Source organism: Hyla sarda, unplaced genomic scaffold, assembly GCF_029499605.1.
Source record: "Hyla sarda isolate aHylSar1 unplaced genomic scaffold, aHylSar1.hap1 scaffold_1171, whole genome shotgun sequence".
Taxonomy (NCBI): Eukaryota; Metazoa; Chordata; class Amphibia; order Anura; family Hylidae; genus Hyla; species Hyla sarda.
The window spans coordinates 1-19,583 of record NW_026607794.1 but is presented as its reverse complement, the minus strand read 5'-3'; the positions used below and the strand labels follow the sequence as shown (position 1 = coordinate 19,583).

Genomic DNA, 19,583 nt, shown 5'->3' with positions numbered 1-19,583 from the left:
TGGGGAAGGGATGAGATTTTATATTTCTTCATAAGCATTAATCTTATTTTGTCAATTAGGAACATTCAGCACCCACCCGCTATCAAGGCAGCTGCCTATCATGTCATGCCCTACCTGCACAGGTGTGCTGGCTACTCAAATGATCCAATTAAGGAGGCCATTTAGTCAGCAGCAGCAGAAGTCCTGTGCCTGGACGCTCCAACAGGGGCCAGACACAAGCAGAAGCAGAAGCAGCAGAAGCAGCAGCAGCACCACCTTTTGTTTTTTGGCTGCAGCAGCAGCAAGGCCCACAGGGCTGGCTAGCTGGCTAGCCAGCAAGCAGGTAGCAATGAAAGTAGGAATCTTTCTTTTTAACCCTGTAAGGGGGTGGTGCACTGTACCCGAAGATACTGCCATATCGGGTCAATGCATAGGGCGACGGAAGCAAGCTTCGAAATCGGCCCCCGTTCTCAAAAATCCATTTAATATATGGTCCCCAGATAGGGGACGTATCAGATATTAAACTGATAAGAACAGATACTACACTTGATCTTAGCCAAAAGGCCGAGAAGCGATAACCGTGAAAGGGGCGGGCCCAACAAGGTCCCCTTCATGGGCACTATCACTGCTTGCTGTCAGGGAGGCTGCCAGACAATTTTCCATGCACACTCTGGGCTGGGGGGCAGTCAACCACCAGTACACACAGCAGAACCTAAACCCATACCATTATTGCTAAGCAGCAAGACAGGGGCCCATTGCACTCCCACGGGGCCTTTTTAAATGCAATCCATAACCCGGATTTGCCAGGAACCCTTCTTACTCCTCCTACTTGCATGTGACACTGGGCTTAGGATCTGCATAGGAAACACACACACAAGCACACACCTACCTTTGTTGCCTGCAGATGCCTCCTTGGCTGTCCCCAAACGGTATCAAACCAACACCCACGGGAAGCTGTAAGCATAGAGGACATGCCTGCACCCCATTGGACTTACCTGTGTGGGTTAAATCCGGGTTATTTGACAACCTATGGCGGTGATGGTTCTGCTCAGGCAGAGCAGTGCTGATGCTCCTCATAAAGCTGTCGCTGCTGTGAAGGTTCTAGGTGACATCACAAATCCCTTTGGTTACATACACAACAAAGCTGGGTTGTTGTTGTTTACACTCTGCAAGGCCTGTGGAAGTGAGTGACATCATAGCACTGTAGTTCTGAGGGTTCAAGATGGATGCAACAATCTCCTGTTGCTTCTATGAAGGCCGTAATAGACGACATCACCAAACAGCTCCATAGTCACATACACAGCAAAGGAGAGATGTTGTTTACACCTAGTGATGTCAGTGGTATTGAGTGACATCACAGCACAGTGCTAAGGCTCCTGGGCCTGGACACAGCAGCGGCTGCAATATCTCAACGGAGAATACGTTTATATCTATGTGTGTGTGTGCGCATATATATATATATATATATATATATATATATATATATTTCTCCGCCGAAATCACTTTTAAACCCATTTCCACCTTTTTTTCCCTTCTCTTCCTCTTACTTTTTTTTCACGTTTTTTTACGTTTTTCTCCTTTTCGCCTCTTTTCTGGGCGTATTATTCTTCTTTTTCTTCTTTTTTTTCGTCTAATGCATACCCCATCAGTGCAGCAATGCTTATTCAATACCGCCAGCAGATGGAGACACTGGGGGATAATTTTCTAAGGATTTATACTGATTTTTCCTGTCTGAATTTGTCGCACAGAAAGTTGCAGGCCAAATATGTGTGACATTTCTGCGACTTTAGCTTCTAGAGCATTTTTACAACATTATACATAGGTGCTGAATACATAAAAAGCGACTGTTCAGCGACAGACAAGTCGCATCGGCTGAAAGTAGGCCAGAATGTCAGTCCATGTTGGAGCAGGTTTAGATACAGTCTAAAGCATAGATCTCAAAGTCTGTGCACAGAATTTAGCAAGGGCCTCGCACCTTCTGATGCATCAGGTAGGTGCACAATAGCATAGCCTAACCCTCTGTACTTTGGTCTATATTGATGCGGGACATAGACAGCCAGCTGATGACCAATCCATTAGTGCAATGGATGGCTGGAAGCATTTGTCTTTGCCTTTGCAATACCACAGAAGCAATGCATGGTCAATGTACAGCAATGACACACCTGTGTGAACAGCCAGGAGACCCCCCCCCATGTTATGTTAAATAGTTACATAGTTAGTACGGTCGAAAAAAGACATATGTCCATCACGTTCAACCAGGGAATTAAGGGGTAGGGGTGTGGCGCGATATTGGGGAAGGGATGAGATTTTATATTTCTTCATAAGCATTAATCTTATTTTGTCAATTAGGAACATTCAGCACCCACCCGCTATCAAGGCAGCTGCCTATCATGTCATGCCCTACCTGCACAGGTGTGCTGGCTACTCAAATGATCCAATTAAGGAGGCCATTTAGTCAGCAGCAGCAGAAGTCCTGTGCCTGGACGCTCCAACAGGGGCCAGACACAAGCAGAAGCAGAAGCAGCAGAAGCAGCAGCAGCACCACCTTTTGTTTTTTGGCTGCAGCAGCAGCAAGGCCCACAGGGCTGGCTAGCTGGCTAGCCAGCAAGCAGGTAGCAATGAAAGTAGGAATCTTTCTTTTTAACCCTGTAAGGGGGTGGTGCACTGTACCCGAAGATACTGCCATATCGGGTCAATGCATAGGGCGACGGAAGCAAGCTTCGAAATCGGCCCCCGTTCTCAAAAATCCATTTAATATATGGTCCCCAGATAGGGGACGTATCAGATATTAAACTGATAAGAACAGATTTTTTTTTTTTTTTTTTTTTTTTTTTTATCTAAAGCCGAGGAACGTGCTTTCGATTCACCCAAAGTGCAAGAAAAAGTGCAAACGTGTTACACTAAAAAAAACGTGCACAAAGGATGCGGTCTATCGCAAGCCCTTCTCCGATAGGAGAGAGGCCCCCCAACAAACCTTACCCTTCGCCTCCGGACCAAAAGGTACCTGCGAGGTTCCAGGTTCGATGTCCCTTTTCGCCGAAGCTACTAGGGGACCACAAATGCTCCCGGCATCCCCCTTGGCGTTAGCCAAGGTATCTGCCCGCAGAGCCGATTACGGTAGGTACCCTGCCAAAGCAGGAGTACCCGGGGTGTTTGCAGGGAGGTGCGGAACCTAATGGCCACACACACCTCCCCTAGACCGCCAGGAGGGACACCCAGAAGGGCTACCGCATCCTGACCAATCCTGTGAACACACAACACGCAAAAAGTGACACAGTGAGACAAAAAAGAAATAAATAAGTGAATGTGTGCAGATATACTGCCCGGACATCCGGCCGGATCTATAAAAATTTCTCTGATCCTAGCCAGAAGGCCGGGAATCAAGAGGTGAGTGCCACAAGGTGAAGAGATTATGGTGCCCGTGCTTCAACTCAGTGAGCCTATCCTCCCAGTGAGTTTCGGCACCTCGGGGTCACCACTCCCCGAGGCACAAAAGTACCTCGGCTCTAGACCCTCTCAGCCTCATGGCGAGACCCGGAGGGAACAGGTCACATCGGGGCAGCCGTCGAGCTGATTCCTCAGAACCAGCCCCGGAAAGCCCTGGTACACCTGCATCCTCCATGCAGCACCCATCCCCACCAGCCCCATACCGGCGTTACTGTCCACCGGCATGAAAAACTGATAAGAACAGATACTACACTTGATCTTAGCCAAAAGGCCGAGAAGCGATAACCGTGAAAGGGGCGGGCCCAACAAGGTCCCCTTCATGGGCACTATCACTGCTTGCTGTCAGGGAGGCTGCCAGACAATTTTCCATGCACACTCTGGGCTGGGGGGCAGTCAACCACCAGTACACACAGCAGAACCTAAACCCATACCATTATTGCTAAGCAGCAAGACAGGGGCCCATTGCACTCCCACGGGGCCTTTTTAAATGCAATCCATAACCCGGATTTGCCAGGAACCCTTCTTACTCCTCCTACTTGCATGTGACACTGGGCTTAGGATCTGCATAGGAAACACACACACAAGCACACACCTACCTTTGTTGCCTGCAGATGCCTCCTTGGCTGTCCCCAAACGGTATCAAACCAACACCCACGGGAAGCTGTAAGCATAGAGGACATGCCTGCACCCCATTGGACTTACCTGTGTGGGTTAAATCCGGGTTATTTGACAACCTATGGCGGTGATGGTTCTGCTCAGGCAGAGCAGTGCTGATGCTCCTCATAAAGCTGTCGCTGCTGTGAAGGTTCTAGGTGACATCACAAATCCCTTTGGTTACATACACAACAAAGCTGGGTTGTTGTTGTTTACACTCTGCAAGGCCTGTGGAAGTGAGTGACATCATAGCACTGTAGTTCTGAGGGTTCAAGATGGATGCAACAATCTCCTGTTGCTTCTATGAAGGCCGTAATAGACGACATCACCAAACAGCTCCATAGTCACATACACAGCAAAGGAGAGATGTTGTTTACACCTAGTGATGTCAGTGGTATTGAGTGACATCACAGCACAGTGCTAAGGCTCCTGGGCCTGGACACAGCAGCGGCTGCAATATCTCAACGGAGAATACGTTTATATCTATGTGTGTGTGTGCGCATATATATATATATATATATATATATATATATATATATTTCTCCGCCGAAATCACTTTTAAACCCATTTCCACCTTTTTTTCCCTTCTCTTCCTCTTACTTTTTTTTCACGTTTTTTTACGTTTTTCTCCTTTTCGCCTCTTTTCTGGGCGTATTATTCTTCTTTTTCTTCTTTTTTTTCGTCTAATGCATACCCCATCAGTGCAGCAATGCTTATTCAATACCGCCAGCAGATGGAGACACTGGGGGATAATTTTCTAAGGATTTATACTGATTTTTCCTGTCTGAATTTGTCGCACAGAAAGTTGCAGGCCAAATATGTGTGACATTTCTGCGACTTTAGCTTCTAGAGCATTTTTACAACATTATACATAGGTGCTGAATACATAAAAAGCGACTGTTCAGCGACAGACAAGTCGCATCGGCTGAAAGTAGGCCAGAATGTCAGTCCATGTTGGAGCAGGTTTAGATACAGTCTAAAGCATAGATCTCAAAGTCTGTGCACAGAATTTAGCAAGGGCCTCGCACCTTCTGATGCATCAGGTAGGTGCACAATAGCATAGCCTAACCCTCTGTACTTTGGTCTATATTGATGCGGGACATAGACAGCCAGCTGATGACCAATCCATTAGTGCAATGGATGGCTGGAAGCATTTGTCTTTGCCTTTGCAATACCACAGAAGCAATGCATGGTCAATGTACAGCAATGACACACCTGTGTGAACAGCCAGGAGACCCCCCCCCCCCCCCCATGTTATGTTACATAGTTACATAGTTAGTACGGTCGAAAAAAGACATATGTCCATCACGTTCAACCAGGGAATTAAGGGGTAGGGGTGTGGCGCGATATTGGGGAAGGGATGAGATTTTATATTTCTTCATAAGCATTAATCTTATTTTGTCAATTAGGAACATTCAGCACCCACCCGCTATCAAGGCAGCTGCCTATCATGTCATGCCCTACCTGCACAGGTGTGCTGGCTACTCAAATGATCCAATTAAGGAGGCCATTTAGTCAGCAGCAGCAGAAGTCCTGTGCCTGGACGCTCCAACAGGGGCCAGACACAAGCAGAAGCAGAAGCAGCAGAAGCAGCAGCAGCACCACCTTTTGTTTTTTGGCTGCAGCAGCAGCAAGGCCCACAGGGCTGGCTAGCTGGCTAGCCAGCAAGCAGGTAGCAATGAAAGTAGGAATCTTTCTTTTTAACCCTGTAAGGGGGTGGTGCACTGTACCCGAAGATACTGCCATATCGGGTCAATGCATAGGGCGACGGAAGCAAGCTTCGAAATCGGCCCCCGTTCTCAAAAATCCATTTAATATATGGTCCCCAGATAGGGGACGTATCAGATATTAAACTGATAAGAACAGATACTACACTTGATCTTAGCCAAAAGGCCGAGAAGCGATAACCGTGAAAGGGGCGGGCCCAACAAGGTCCCCTTCATGGGCACTATCACTGCTTGCTGTCAGGGAGGCTGCCAGACAATTTTCCATGCACACTCTGGGCTGGGGGGCAGTCAACCACCAGTACACACAGCAGAACCTAAACCCATACCATTATTGCTAAGCAGCAAGACAGGGGCCCATTGCACTCCCACGGGGCCTTTTTAAATGCAATCCATAACCCGGATTTGCCAGGAACCCTTCTTACTCCTCCTACTTGCATGTGACACTGGGCTTAGGATCTGCATAGGAAACACACACACAAGCACACACCTACCTTTGTTGCCTGCAGATGCCTCCTTGGCTGTCCCCCAAACGGTATCAAACCAACACCCACGGGAAGCTGTAAGCATAGAGGACATGCCTGCACCCCATTGGACTTACCTGTGTGGGTTAAATCCGGGTTATTTGACAACCTATGGCGGTGATGGTTCTGCTCAGGCAGAGCAGTGCTGATGCTCCTCATAAAGCTGTCGCTGCTGTGAAGGTTCTAGGTGACATCACAAATCCCTTTGGTTACATACACAACAAAGCTGGGTTGTTGTTGTTTACACTCTGCAAGGCCTGTGGAAGTGAGTGACATCATAGCACTGTAGTTCTGAGGGTTCAAGATGGATGCAACAATCTCCTGTTGCTTCTATGAAGGCCGTAATAGACGACATCACCAAACAGCTCCATAGTCACATACACAGCAAAGGAGAGATGTTGTTTACACCTAGTGATGTCAGTGGTATTGAGTGACATCACAGCACAGTGCTAAGGCTCCTGGGCCTGGACACAGCAGCGGCTGCAATATCTCAACGGAGAATACGTTTATATCTATGTGTGTGTGTGCGCATATATATATATATATATATATATATATATATATATATATATATTTCTCCGCCGAAATCACTTTTAAACCCATTTCCACCTTTTTTTCCCTTCTCTTCCTCTTACTTTTTTTTCACGTTTTTTTACGTTTTTCTCCTTTTCGCCTCTTTTCTGGGCGTATTATTCTTCTTTTTCTTCTTTTTTTTCGTCTAATGCATACCCCATCAGTGCAGCAATGCTTATTCAATACCGCCAGCAGATGGAGACACTGGGGGATAATTTTCTAAGGATTTATACTGATTTTTCCTGTCTGAATTTGTCGCACAGAAAGTTGCAGGCCAAATATGTGTGACATTTCTGCGACTTTAGCTTCTAGAGCATTTTTACAACATTATACATAGGTGCTGAATACATAAAAAGCGACTGTTCAGCGACAGACAAGTCGCATCGGCTGAAAGTAGGCCAGAATGTCAGTCCATGTTGGAGCAGGTTTAGATACAGTCTAAAGCATAGATCTCAAAGTCTGTGCACAGAATTTAGCAAGGGCCTCGCACCTTCTGATGCATCAGGTAGGTGCACAATAGCATAGCCTAACCCTCTGTACTTTGGTCTATATTGATGCGGGACATAGACAGCCAGCTGATGACCAATCCATTAGTGCAATGGATGGCTGGAAGCATTTGTCTTTGCCTTTGCAATACCACAGAAGCAATGCATGGTCAATGTACAGCAATGACACACCTGTGTGAACAGCCAGGAGACCCCCCCCCCCCATGTTATGTTACATAGTTACATAGTTAGTACGGTCGAAAAAAGACATATGTCCATCACGTTCAACCAGGGAATTAAGGGGTAGGGGTGTGGCGCGATATTGGGGAAGGGATGAGATTTTATATTTCTTCATAAGCATTAATCTTATTTTGTCAATTAGGAACATTCAGCACCCACCCGCTATCAAGGCAGCTGCCTATCATGTCATGCCCTACCTGCACAGGTGTGCTGGCTACTCAAATGATCCAATTAAGGAGGCCATTTAGTCAGCAGCAGCAGAAGTCCTGTGCCTGGACGCTCCAACAGGGGCCAGACACAAGCAGAAGCAGAAGCAGCAGAAGCAGCAGCAGCACCACCTTTTGTTTTTTGGCTGCAGCAGCAGCAAGGCCCACAGGGCTGGCTAGCTGGCTAGCCAGCAAGCAGGTAGCAATGAAAGTAGGAATCTTTCTTTTTAACCCTGTAAGGGGGTGGTGCACTGTACCCGAAGATACTGCCATATCGGGTCAATGCATAGGGCGACGGAAGCAAGCTTCGAAATCGGCCCCCGTTCTCAAAAATCCATTTAATATATGGTCCCCAGATAGGGGACGTATCAGATATTAAACTGATAAGAACAGATACTACACTTGATCTTAGCCAAAAGGCCGAGAAGCGATAACCGTGAAAGGGGCGGGCCCAACAAGGTCCCCTTCATGGGCACTATCACTGCTTGCTGTCAGGGAGGCTGCCAGACAATTTTCCATGCACACTCTGGGCTGGGGGGCAGTCAACCACCAGTACACACAGCAGAACCTAAACCCATACCATTATTGCTAAGCAGCAAGACAGGGGCCCATTGCACTCCCACGGGGCCTTTTTAAATGCAATCCATAACCCGGATTTGCCAGGAACCCTTCTTACTCCTCCTACTTGCATGTGACACTGGGCTTAGGATCTGCATAGGAAACACACACACAAGCACACACCTACCTTTGTTGCCTGCAGATGCCTCCTTGGCTGTCCCCAAACGGTATCAAACCAACACCCACGGGAAGCTGTAAGCATAGAGGACATGCCTGCACCCCATTGGACTTACCTGTGTGGGTTAAATCCGGGTTATTTGACAACCTATGGCGGTGATGGTTCTGCTCAGGCAGAGCAGTGCTGATGCTCCTCATAAAGCTGTCGCTGCTGTGAAGGTTCTAGGTGACATCACAAATCCCTTTGGTTACATACACAACAAAGCTGGGTTGTTGTTGTTTACACTCTGCAAGGCCTGTGGAAGTGAGTGACATCATAGCACTGTAGTTCTGAGGGTTCAAGATGGATGCAACAATCTCCTGTTGCTTCTATGAAGGCCGTAATAGACGACATCACCAAACAGCTCCATAGTCACATACACAGCAAAGGAGAGATGTTGTTTACACCTAGTGATGTCAGTGGTATTGAGTGACATCACAGCACAGTGCTAAGGCTCCTGGGCCTGGACACAGCAGCGGCTGCAATATCTCAACGGAGAATACGTTTATATCTATGTGTGTGTGTGCGCATATATATATATATATATATATATATATATATATATATATATATATTTCTCCGCCGAAATCACTTTTAAACCCATTTCCACCTTTTTTTCCCTTCTCTTCCTCTTACTTTTTTTTCACGTTTTTTTACGTTTTTCTCCTTTTCGCCTCTTTTCTGGGCGTATTATTCTTCTTTTTCTTCTTTTTTTTCGTCTAATGCATACCCCATCAGTGCAGCAATGCTTATTCAATACCGCCAGCAGATGGAGACACTGGGGGATAATTTTCTAAGGATTTATACTGATTTTTCCTGTCTGAATTTGTCGCACAGAAAGTTGCAGGCCAAATATGTGTGACATTTCTGCGACTTTAGCTTCTAGAGCATTTTTACAACATTATACATAGGTGCTGAATACATAAAAAGCGACTGTTCAGCGACAGACAAGTCGCATCGGCTGAAAGTAGGCCAGAATGTCAGTCCATGTTGGAGCAGGTTTAGATACAGTCTAAAGCATAGATCTCAAAGTCTGTGCACAGAATTTAGCAAGGGCCTCGCACCTTCTGATGCATCAGGTAGGTGCACAATAGCATAGCCTAACCCTCTGTACTTTGGTCTATATTGATGCGGGACATAGACAGCCAGCTGATGACCAATCCATTAGTGCAATGGATGGCTGGAAGCATTTGTCTTTGCCTTTGCAATACCACAGAAGCAATGCATGGTCAATGTACAGCAATGACACACCTGTGTGAACAGCCAGGAGACCCCCCCCCCCCCCATGTTATGTTACATAGTTACATAGTTAGTACGGTCGAAAAAAGACATATGTCCATCACGTTCAACCAGGGAATTAAGGGGTAGGGGTGTGGCGCGATATTGGGGAAGGGATGAGATTTTATATTTCTTCATAAGCATTAATCTTATTTTGTCAATTAGGAACATTCAGCACCCACCCGCTATCAAGGCAGCTGCCTATCATGTCATGCCCTACCTGCACAGGTGTGCTGGCTACTCAAATGATCCAATTAAGGAGGCCATTTAGTCAGCAGCAGCAGAAGTCCTGTGCCTGGACGCTCCAACAGGGGCCAGACACAAGCAGAAGCAGAAGCAGCAGAAGCAGCAGCAGCACCACCTTTTGTTTTTTGGCTGCAGCAGCAGCAAGGCCCACAGGGCTGGCTAGCTGGCTAGCCAGCAAGCAGGTAGCAATGAAAGTAGGAATCTTTCTTTTTAACCCTGTAAGGGGGTGGTGCACTGTACCCGAAGATACTGCCATATCGGGTCAATGCATAGGGCGACGGAAGCAAGCTTCGAAATCGGCCCCCGTTCTCAAAAATCCATTTAATATATGGTCCCCAGATAGGGGACGTATCAGATATTAAACTGATAAGAACAGATACTACACTTGATCTTAGCCAAAAGGCCGAGAAGCGATAACCGTGAAAGGGGCGGGCCCAACAAGGTCCCCTTCATGGGCACTATCACTGCTTGCTGTCAGGGAGGCTGCCAGACAATTTTCCATGCACACTCTGGGCTGGGGGGCAGTCAACCACCAGTACACACAGCAGAACCTAAACCCATACCATTATTGCTAAGCAGCAAGACAGGGGCCCATTGCACTCCCACGGGGCCTTTTTAAATGCAATCCATAACCCGGATTTGCCAGGAACCCTTCTTACTCCTCCTACTTGCATGTGACACTGGGCTTAGGATCTGCATAGGAAACACACACACAAGCACACACCTACCTTTGTTGCCTGCAGATGCCTCCTTGGCTGTCCCCAAACGGTATCAAACCAACACCCACGGGAAGCTGTAAGCATAGAGGACATGCCTGCACCCCATTGGACTTACCTGTGTGGGTTAAATCCGGGTTATTTGACAACCTATGGCGGTGATGGTTCTGCTCAGGCAGAGCAGTGCTGATGCTCCTCATAAAGCTGTCGCTGCTGTGAAGGTTCTAGGTGACATCACAAATCCCTTTGGTTACATACACAACAAAGCTGGGTTGTTGTTGTTTACACTCTGCAAGGCCTGTGGAAGTGAGTGACATCATAGCACTGTAGTTCTGAGGGTTCAAGATGGATGCAACAATCTCCTGTTGCTTCTATGAAGGCCGTAATAGACGACATCACCAAACAGCTCCATAGTCACATACACAGCAAAGGAGAGATGTTGTTTACACCTAGTGATGTCAGTGGTATTGAGTGACATCACAGCACAGTGCTAAGGCTCCTGGGCCTGGACACAGCAGCGGCTGCAATATCTCAACGGAGAATACGTTTATATCTATGTGTGTGTGCGCATATATATATATATATATATATATATATATATATATATATATATATTTCTCCGCCGAAATCACTTTTAAACCCATTTCCACCTTTTTTTCCCTTCTCTTCCTCTTACTTTTTTTTCACGTTTTTTTACGTTTTTCTCCTTTTCGCCTCTTTTCTGGGCGTATTATTCTTCTTTTTCTTCTTTTTTTTCGTCTAATGCATACCCCATCAGTGCAGCAATGCTTATTCAATACCGCCAGCAGATGGAGACACTGGGGGATAATTTTCTAAGGATTTATACTGATTTTTCCTGTCTGAATTTGTCGCACAGAAAGTTGCAGGCCAAATATGTGTGACATTTCTGCGACTTTAGCTTCTAGAGCATTTTTACAACATTATACATAGGTGCTGAATACATAAAAAGCGACTGTTCAGCGACAGACAAGTCGCATCGGCTGAAAGTAGGCCAGAATGTCAGTCCATGTTGGAGCAGGTTTAGATACAGTCTAAAGCATAGATCTCAAAGTCTGTGCACAGAATTTAGCAAGGGCCTCGCACCTTCTGATGCATCAGGTAGGTGCACAATAGCATAGCCTAACCCTCTGTACTTTGGTCTATATTGATGCGGGACATAGACAGCCAGCTGATGACCAATCCATTAGTGCAATGGATGGCTGGAAGCATTTGTCTTTGCCTTTGCAATACCACAGAAGCAATGCATGGTCAATGTACAGCAATGACACACCTGTGTGAACAGCCAGGAGACCCCCCCCCCCCCCCCCATGTTATGTTACATAGTTACATAGTTAGTACGGTCGAAAAAAGACATATGTCCATCACGTTCAACCAGGGAATTAAGGGGTAGGGGTGTGGCGCGATATTGGGGAAGGGATGAGATTTTATATTTCTTCATAAGCATTAATCTTATTTTGTCAATTAGGAACATTCAGCACCCACCCGCTATCAAGGCAGCTGCCTATCATGTCATGCCCTACCTGCACAGGTGTGCTGGCTACTCAAATGATCCAATTAAGGAGGCCATTTAGTCAGCAGCAGCAGAAGTCCTGTGCCTGGACGCTCCAACAGGGGCCAGACACAAGCAGAAGCAGAAGCAGCAGAAGCAGCAGCAGCACCACCTTTTGTTTTTTGGCTGCAGCAGCAGCAAGGCCCACAGGGCTGGCTAGCTGGCTAGCCAGCAAGCAGGTAGCAATGAAAGTAGGAATCTTTCTTTTTAACCCTGTAAGGGGGTGGTGCACTGTACCCGAAGATACTGCCATATCGGGTCAATGCATAGGGCGACGGAAGCAAGCTTCGAAATCGGCCCCCGTTCTCAAAAATCCATTTAATATATGGTCCCCAGATAGGGGACGTATCAGATATTAAACTGATAAGAACAGATACTACACTTGATCTTAGCCAAAAGGCCGAGAAGCGATAACCGTGAAAGGGGCGGGCCCAACAAGGTCCCCTTCATGGGCACTATCACTGCTTGCTGTCAGGGAGGCTGCCAGACAATTTTCCATGCACACTCTGGGCTGGGGGGCAGTCAACCACCAGTACACACAGCAGAACCTAAACCCATACCATTATTGCTAAGCAGCAAGACAGGGGCCCATTGCACTCCCACGGGGCCTTTTTAAATGCAATCCATAACCCGGATTTGCCAGGAACCCTTCTTACTCCTCCTACTTGCATGTGACACTGGGCTTAGGATCTGCATAGGAAACACACACACAAGCACACACCTACCTTTGTTGCCTGCAGATGCCTCCTTGGCTGTCCCCAAACGGTATCAAACCAACACCCACGGGAAGCTGTAAGCATAGAGGACATGCCTGCACCCCATTGGACTTACCTGTGTGGGTTAAATCCGGGTTATTTGACAACCTATGGCGGTGATGGTTCTGCTCAGGCAGAGCAGTGCTGATGCTCCTCATAAAGCTGTCGCTGCTGTGAAGGTTCTAGGTGACATCACAAATCCCTTTGGTTACATACACAACAAAGCTGGGTTGTTGTTGTTTACACTCTGCAAGGCCTGTGGAAGTGAGTGACATCATAGCACTGTAGTTCTGAGGGTTCTAGATGGATGCAACAATCTCCTGTTGCTTCTATGAAGGCCATAATAGACAACATCACCAAACAGCTCCATAGTCACATACACAGCAAAGGAGAGATGTTGTTTACACCTAGTGATGTCAGTGGTATTGAGTGACATCACAGCACAGTGCTAAGGCTCCTGGGCCTGGACACAGCAGCGGCTGCAATATCTCAACGGAGAATACGTTTATATCTATGTGTGTGTGTGCGCATATATATATATATATATATATATATATATATATATATATATATTTCTCCGCCGAAATCACTTTTAAACCCATTTCCACCTTTTTTTCCCTTCTCTTCCTCTTACTTTTTTTTCACGTTTTTTTACGTTTTTCTCCTTTTCGCCTCTTTTCTGGGCGTATTATTCTTCTTTTTCTTCTTTTTTTTCGTCTAATGCATACCCCATCAGTGCAGCAATGCTTATTCAATACCGCCAGCAGATGGAGACACTGGGGGATAATTTTCTAAGGATTTATACTGATTTTTCCTGTCTGAATTTGTCGCACAGAAAGTTGCAGGCCAAATATGTGTGACATTTCTGCGACTTTAGCTTCTAGAGCATTTTTACAACATTATACATAGGTGCTGAATACATAAAAAGCGACTGTTCAGCGACAGACAAGTCGCATCGGCTGAAAGTAGGCCAGAATGTCAGTCCATGTTGGAGCAGGTTTAGATACAGTCTAAAGCATAGATCTCAAAGTCTGTGCACAGAATTTAGCAAGGGCCTCGCACCTTCTGATGCATCAGGTAGGTGCACAATAGCATAGCCTAACCCTCTGTACTTTGGTCTATATTGATGCGGGACATAGACAGCCAGCTGATGACCAATCCATTAGTGCAATGGATGGCTGGAAGCATTTGTCTTTGCCTTTGCAATACCACAGAAGCAATGCATGGTCAATGTACAGCAATGACACACCTGTGTGAACAGCCAGGAGACCCCCCCCCCCCCCCATGTTATGTTACATAGTTACATAGTTAGTACGGTCGAAAAAAGACATATGTCCATCACGTTCAACCAGGGAATTAAGGGGTAGGGGTGTGGCGCGATATTGGGGAAGGGATGAGATTTTATATTTCTTCATAAGCATTAATCTTATTTTGTCAATTAGGAACATTCAGCACCCACCCGCTATCAAGGCAGCTGCCTATCATGTCATGCCCTACCTGCACAGGTGTGCTGGCTACTCAAATGATCCAATTAAGGAGGCCATTTAGTCAGCAGCAGCAGAAGTCCTGTGCCTGGACGCTCCAACAGGGGCCAGACACAAGCAGAAGCAGAAGCAGCAGAAGCAGCAGAAGCAGCAGCAGCACCACCTTTTGTTTTTTGGCTGCAGCAGCAGCAAGGCCCACAGGGCTGGCTAGCTGGCTAGCCAGCAAGCAGGTAGCAATGAAAGTAGGAATCTTTCTTTTTAACCCTGTAAGGGGGTGGTGCACTGTACCCGAAGATACTGCCATATCGGGTCAATGCATAGGGCGACGGAAGCAAGCTTCGAAATCGGCCCCCGTTCTCAAAAATCCATTTAATATATGGTCCCCAGATAGGGGACGTATCAGATATTAAACTGATAAGAACAGATACTACACTTGATCTTAGCCAAAAGGCCGAGAAGCGATAACCGTGAAAGGGGCGGGCCCAACAAGGTCCCCTTCATGGGCACTATCACTGCTTGCTGTCAGGGAGGCTGCCAGACAATTTTCCATGCACACTCTGGGCTGGGGGGCAGTCAACCACCAGTACACACAGCAGAACCTAAACCCATACCATTATTGCTAAGCAGCAAGACAGGGGCCCATTGCACTCCCACGGGGCCTTTTTAAATGCAATCCATAACCCGGATTTGCCAGGAACCCTTCTTACTCCTCCTACTTGCATGTGACACTGGGCTTAGGATCTGCATAGGAAACACACACACAAGCACACACCTACCTTTGTTGCCTGCAGATGCCTCCTTGGCTGTCCCCAAACGGTATCAAACCAACACCCACGGGAAGCTGTAAGCATAGAGGACATGCCTGCACCCCATTGGACTTACCTGTGTGGGTTAAATCCGGGTTATTTGACAACCTATGGCGGTGATGGTTCTGCTCAGGCAGAGCAGTGCTGATGCTCCTCATAAAGCTGTCGCTGCTGTGAAGGTTCTAGGTGACATCACAAATCCCTTTGGTTACATACACAACAAAGCTGGGTTGTTGTTGTTTACACTCTGCAAGGCCTGTGGAAGTGAGTGACATCATAGCACTGTAGTTCTGAGGGTTCAAGATGGATGCAACAATCTCCTGTTGCTTCTATGAAGGCCGTAATAGACGACATCACCAAACAGCTCCATAGTCACATACACAGCAAAGGAGAGATGTTGTTTACACCTAGTGATGTCAGTGGTATTGAGTGACATCACAGCACAGTGCTAAGGCTCCTGGGCCTGGACACAGCAGCGGCTGCAATATCTCAACGGAGAATACGTTTATATCTATGTGTGTGTGTGTGCGCATATATATATATATATATATATATATATATATATATATATATATTTCTCCGTCGAAATCACTTTTAAACCCATTTCCACCTTTTTTTTCCCTTCTCTTCCTCTTACTTTTTTTTCACGTTTTTTTACGTTTTTCTCCTTTTCGCCTCTTTTCTGGGCGTATTATTCTTCTTTTTCTTCTTTTTTTTCGTCTAATGCATACCCCATCAGTGCAGCAATGCTTATTCAATACCGCCAGCAGATGGAGACACTGGGGGATAATTTTCTAAGGATTTATACTGATTTTTCCTGTCTGAATTTGTCGCACAGAAAGTTGCAGGCCAAATATGTGTGACATTTCTGCGACTTTAGCTTCTAGAGCATTTTTACAACATTATACATAGGTGCTGAATACATAAAAAGCGACTGTTCAGCGACAGACAAGTCGCATCGGCTGAAAGTAGGCCAGAATGTCAGTCCATGTTGGAGCAGGTTTAGATACAGTCTAAAGCATAGATCTCAAAGTCTGTGCACAGAATTTAGCAAGGGCCTCGCACCTTCTGATGCATCAGGTAGGTGCACAATAGCATAGCCTAACCCTCTGTACTTTGGTCTATATTGATGCGGGACATAGACAGCCAGCTGATGACCAATCCATTAGTGCAATGGATGGCTGGAAGCATTTGTCTTTGCCTTTGCAATACCACAGAAGCAATGCATGGTCAATGTACAGCAATGACACACCTGTGTGAACAGCCAGGAGACCCCCCCCCCCCCCCCCCCCCATGTTATGTTACATAGTTACATAGTTAGTACGGTCGAAAAAAGACATATGTCCATCACGTTCAACCAGGGAATTAAGGGGTAGGGGTGTGGCGCGATATTGGGGAAGGGATGAGATTTTATATTTCTTCATAAGCATTAATCTTATTTTGTCAATTAGGAACATTCAGCACCCACCCGCTATCAAGGCAGCTGCCTATCATGTCATGCCCTACCTGCACAGGTGTGCTGGCTACTCAAATGATCCAATTAAGGAGGCCATTTAGTCAGCAGCAGCAGAAGTCCTGTGCCTGGACGCTCCAACAGGGGCCAGACACAAGCAGAAGCAGAAGCAGCAGAAGCAGCAGCAGCACCACCTTTTGTTTTTTGGCTGCAGCAGCAGCAAGGCCCACAGGGCTGGCTAGCTGGCTAGCCAGCAAGCAGGTAGCAATGAAAGTAGGAATCTTTCTTTTTAACCCTGTAAGGGGGTGGTGCACTGTACCCGAAGATACTGCCATATCGGGTCAATGCATAGGGCGACGGAAGCAAGCTTCGAAATCGGCCCCCGTTCTCAAAAATCCATTTAATATATGGTCCCCAGATAGGGGACGTATCAGATATTAAACTGATAAGAACAGATACTACACTTGATCTTAGCCAAAAGGCCGAGAAGCGATAACCGTGAAAGGGGCGGGCCCAACAAGGTCCCCTTCATGGGCACTATCACTGCTTGCTGTCAGGGAGGCTGCCAGACAATTTTCCATGCACACTCTGGGCTGGGGGGCAGTCAACCACCAGTACACACAGCAGAACCTAAACCCATACCATTATTGCTAAGCAGCAAGACAGGGGCCCATTGCACTCCCACGGGGCCTTTTTAAATGCAATCCATAACCCGGATTTGCCAGGAACCCTTCTTACTCCTCCTACTTGCATGTGACACTGGGCTTAGGATCTGCATAGGAAACACACACACAAGCACACACCTACCTTTGTTGCCTGCAGATGCCTCCTTGGCTGTCCCCAAACGGTATCAAACCAACACCCACGGGAAGCTGTAAGCATAGAGGACATGCCTGCACCCCATTGGACTTACCTGTGTGGGTTAAATCCGGGTTATTTGACAACCTATGGCGGTGATGGTTCTGCTCAGGCAGAGCAGTGCTGATGCTCCTCATAAAGCTGTCGCTGCTGTGAAGGTTCTAGGTGACATCACAAATCCCTTTGGTTACATACACAACAAAGCTGGGTTGTTGTTGTTTACACTCTGCAAGGCCTGTGGAAGTGAGTGACATCATAGCACTGTAGTTCTGAGGGTTCAAGATGGATGCAACAATCTCCTGTTGCTTCTATGAAGGCCGTAATAGACGACATCACCAAACAGCTCCATAGTCACATACACAGCAAAGGAGAGATGTTGTTTACACCTAGTGATGTCAGTGGTATTGAGTGACATCACAGCACAGTGCTAAGGCTCCTGGGCCTGGACACAGCAGCGGCTGCAATATCTCAACGGAGAATACGTTTATATCTATGTGTGTGTGTGCGCATATATATATATATATATATATATATATATATATATATTTCTCCGCCGAAATCACTTTTAAACCCATTTCCACCTTTTTTTCCCTTCTCTTCCTCTTACTTTTTTTTCACGTTTTTTTACGTTTTTCTCCTTTTCGCCTCTTTTCTGGGCGTATTATTCTTCTTTTTCTTCTTTTTTTTCGTCTAATGCATACCCCATCAGTGCAGCAATGCTTATTCAATACCGCCAGCAGATGGAGACACTGGGGGATAATTTTCTAAGGATTTATACTGATTTTTCCTGTCTGAATTTGTCGCACAGAAAGTTGCAGGCCAAATATGTGTGACATTTCTGCGACTTTAGCTTCTAGAGCATTTTTACAACATTATACATAGGTGCTGAATACATAAAAAGCGACTGTTCAGCGACAGACAAGTCGCATCGGCTGAAAGTAGGCCAGAATGTCAGTCCATGTTGGAGCAGGTTTAGATACAGTCTAAAGCATAGATCTCAAAGTCTGTGCACAGAATTTAGCAAGGGCCTCGCACCTTCTGATGCATCAGGTAGGTGCACAATAGCATAGCCTAACCCTCTGTACTTTGGTCTATATTGATGCGGGACATAGACAGCCAGCTGATGACCAATCCATTAGTGCAATGGATGGCTGGAAGCATTTGTCTTTGCCTTTGCAATACCACAGAAGCAATGCATGGTCAATGTACAGCAATGACACACCTGTGTGAACAGCCAGGAGACCCCCCCCCCCCCCCCCCCATGTTATGTTACATAGTTACATAGTTAGTACGGTCGAAAAAAGACATATGTCCATCACGTTCAACCAGGGAATTAAGGGGTAGGGGTGTGGCGCGATATTGGGGAAGGGATGAGATTTTATATTTCTTCATAAGCATTAATCTTATTTTGTCAATTAGGAACATTCAGCACCCACCCGCTATCAAGGCAGCTGCCTATCATGTCATGCCCTACCTGCACAGGTGTGCTGGCTACTCAAATGATCCAATTAAGGAGGCCATTTAGTCAGCAGCAGCAGAAGTCCTGTGCCTGGACGCTCCAACAGGGGCCAGACACAAGCAGAAGCAGAAGCAGCAGAAGCAGCAGCAGCACCACCTTTTGTTTTTTGGCTGCAGCAGCAGCAAGGCCCACAGGGCTGGCTAGCTGGCTAGCCAGCAAGCAGGTAGCAATGAAAGTAGGAATCTTTCTTTTTAACCCTGTAAGGGGGTGGTGCACTGTACCCGAAGATACTGCCATATCGGGTCAATGCATAGGGCGACGGAAGCAAGCTTCGAAATCGGCCCCCGTTCT

General features: G+C 46.6%; 9 non-coding genes across 9 annotated transcripts; all 9 read right to left on the bottom strand.

The window, feature by feature from the left end:
• Positions 1-364: 364 nt before the first annotated feature.
• LOC130302587 (U2 spliceosomal RNA) lies at positions 365-555 on the bottom strand. The gene has a single exon (XR_008852773.1). It is a non-coding gene; the product is annotated as a U2 spliceosomal RNA (small nuclear RNA).
• Positions 556-2,633: 2,078 nt separating this feature from the next.
• Positions 2,634-2,827, bottom strand: LOC130302631 (U2 spliceosomal RNA). The gene has a single exon (XR_008852813.1). It is a non-coding gene; the product is annotated as a U2 spliceosomal RNA (small nuclear RNA).
• A 694-nt stretch (positions 2,828-3,521) lies between these two features.
• Positions 3,522-3,709, bottom strand: LOC130302634 (U2 spliceosomal RNA). Its single transcript, XR_008852817.1, has one exon. It is a non-coding gene; the product is annotated as a U2 spliceosomal RNA (small nuclear RNA).
• Positions 3,710-5,794: 2,085 nt separating this feature from the next.
• On the bottom strand, positions 5,795-5,985 carry LOC130302586 (U2 spliceosomal RNA). Its single transcript, XR_008852772.1, has one exon. It is a non-coding gene; the product is annotated as a U2 spliceosomal RNA (small nuclear RNA).
• A 2,088-nt stretch (positions 5,986-8,073) lies between these two features.
• Positions 8,074-8,264, bottom strand: LOC130302633 (U2 spliceosomal RNA). Its single transcript, XR_008852816.1, has one exon. It is a non-coding gene; the product is annotated as a U2 spliceosomal RNA (small nuclear RNA).
• Positions 8,265-10,355: 2,091 nt separating this feature from the next.
• Positions 10,356-10,546, bottom strand: LOC130302621 (U2 spliceosomal RNA). The gene has a single exon (XR_008852804.1). It is a non-coding gene; the product is annotated as a U2 spliceosomal RNA (small nuclear RNA).
• A 2,092-nt stretch (positions 10,547-12,638) lies between these two features.
• LOC130302609 (U2 spliceosomal RNA) lies at positions 12,639-12,829 on the bottom strand. Its single transcript, XR_008852793.1, has one exon. It is a non-coding gene; the product is annotated as a U2 spliceosomal RNA (small nuclear RNA).
• Positions 12,830-14,928: 2,099 nt separating this feature from the next.
• On the bottom strand, positions 14,929-15,119 carry LOC130302597 (U2 spliceosomal RNA). Its single transcript, XR_008852782.1, has one exon. It is a non-coding gene; the product is annotated as a U2 spliceosomal RNA (small nuclear RNA).
• A 2,099-nt stretch (positions 15,120-17,218) lies between these two features.
• On the bottom strand, positions 17,219-17,409 carry LOC130302585 (U2 spliceosomal RNA). The gene has a single exon (XR_008852771.1). It is a non-coding gene; the product is annotated as a U2 spliceosomal RNA (small nuclear RNA).
• Between the last annotated feature and the right edge of the window lie 2,174 nt (positions 17,410-19,583).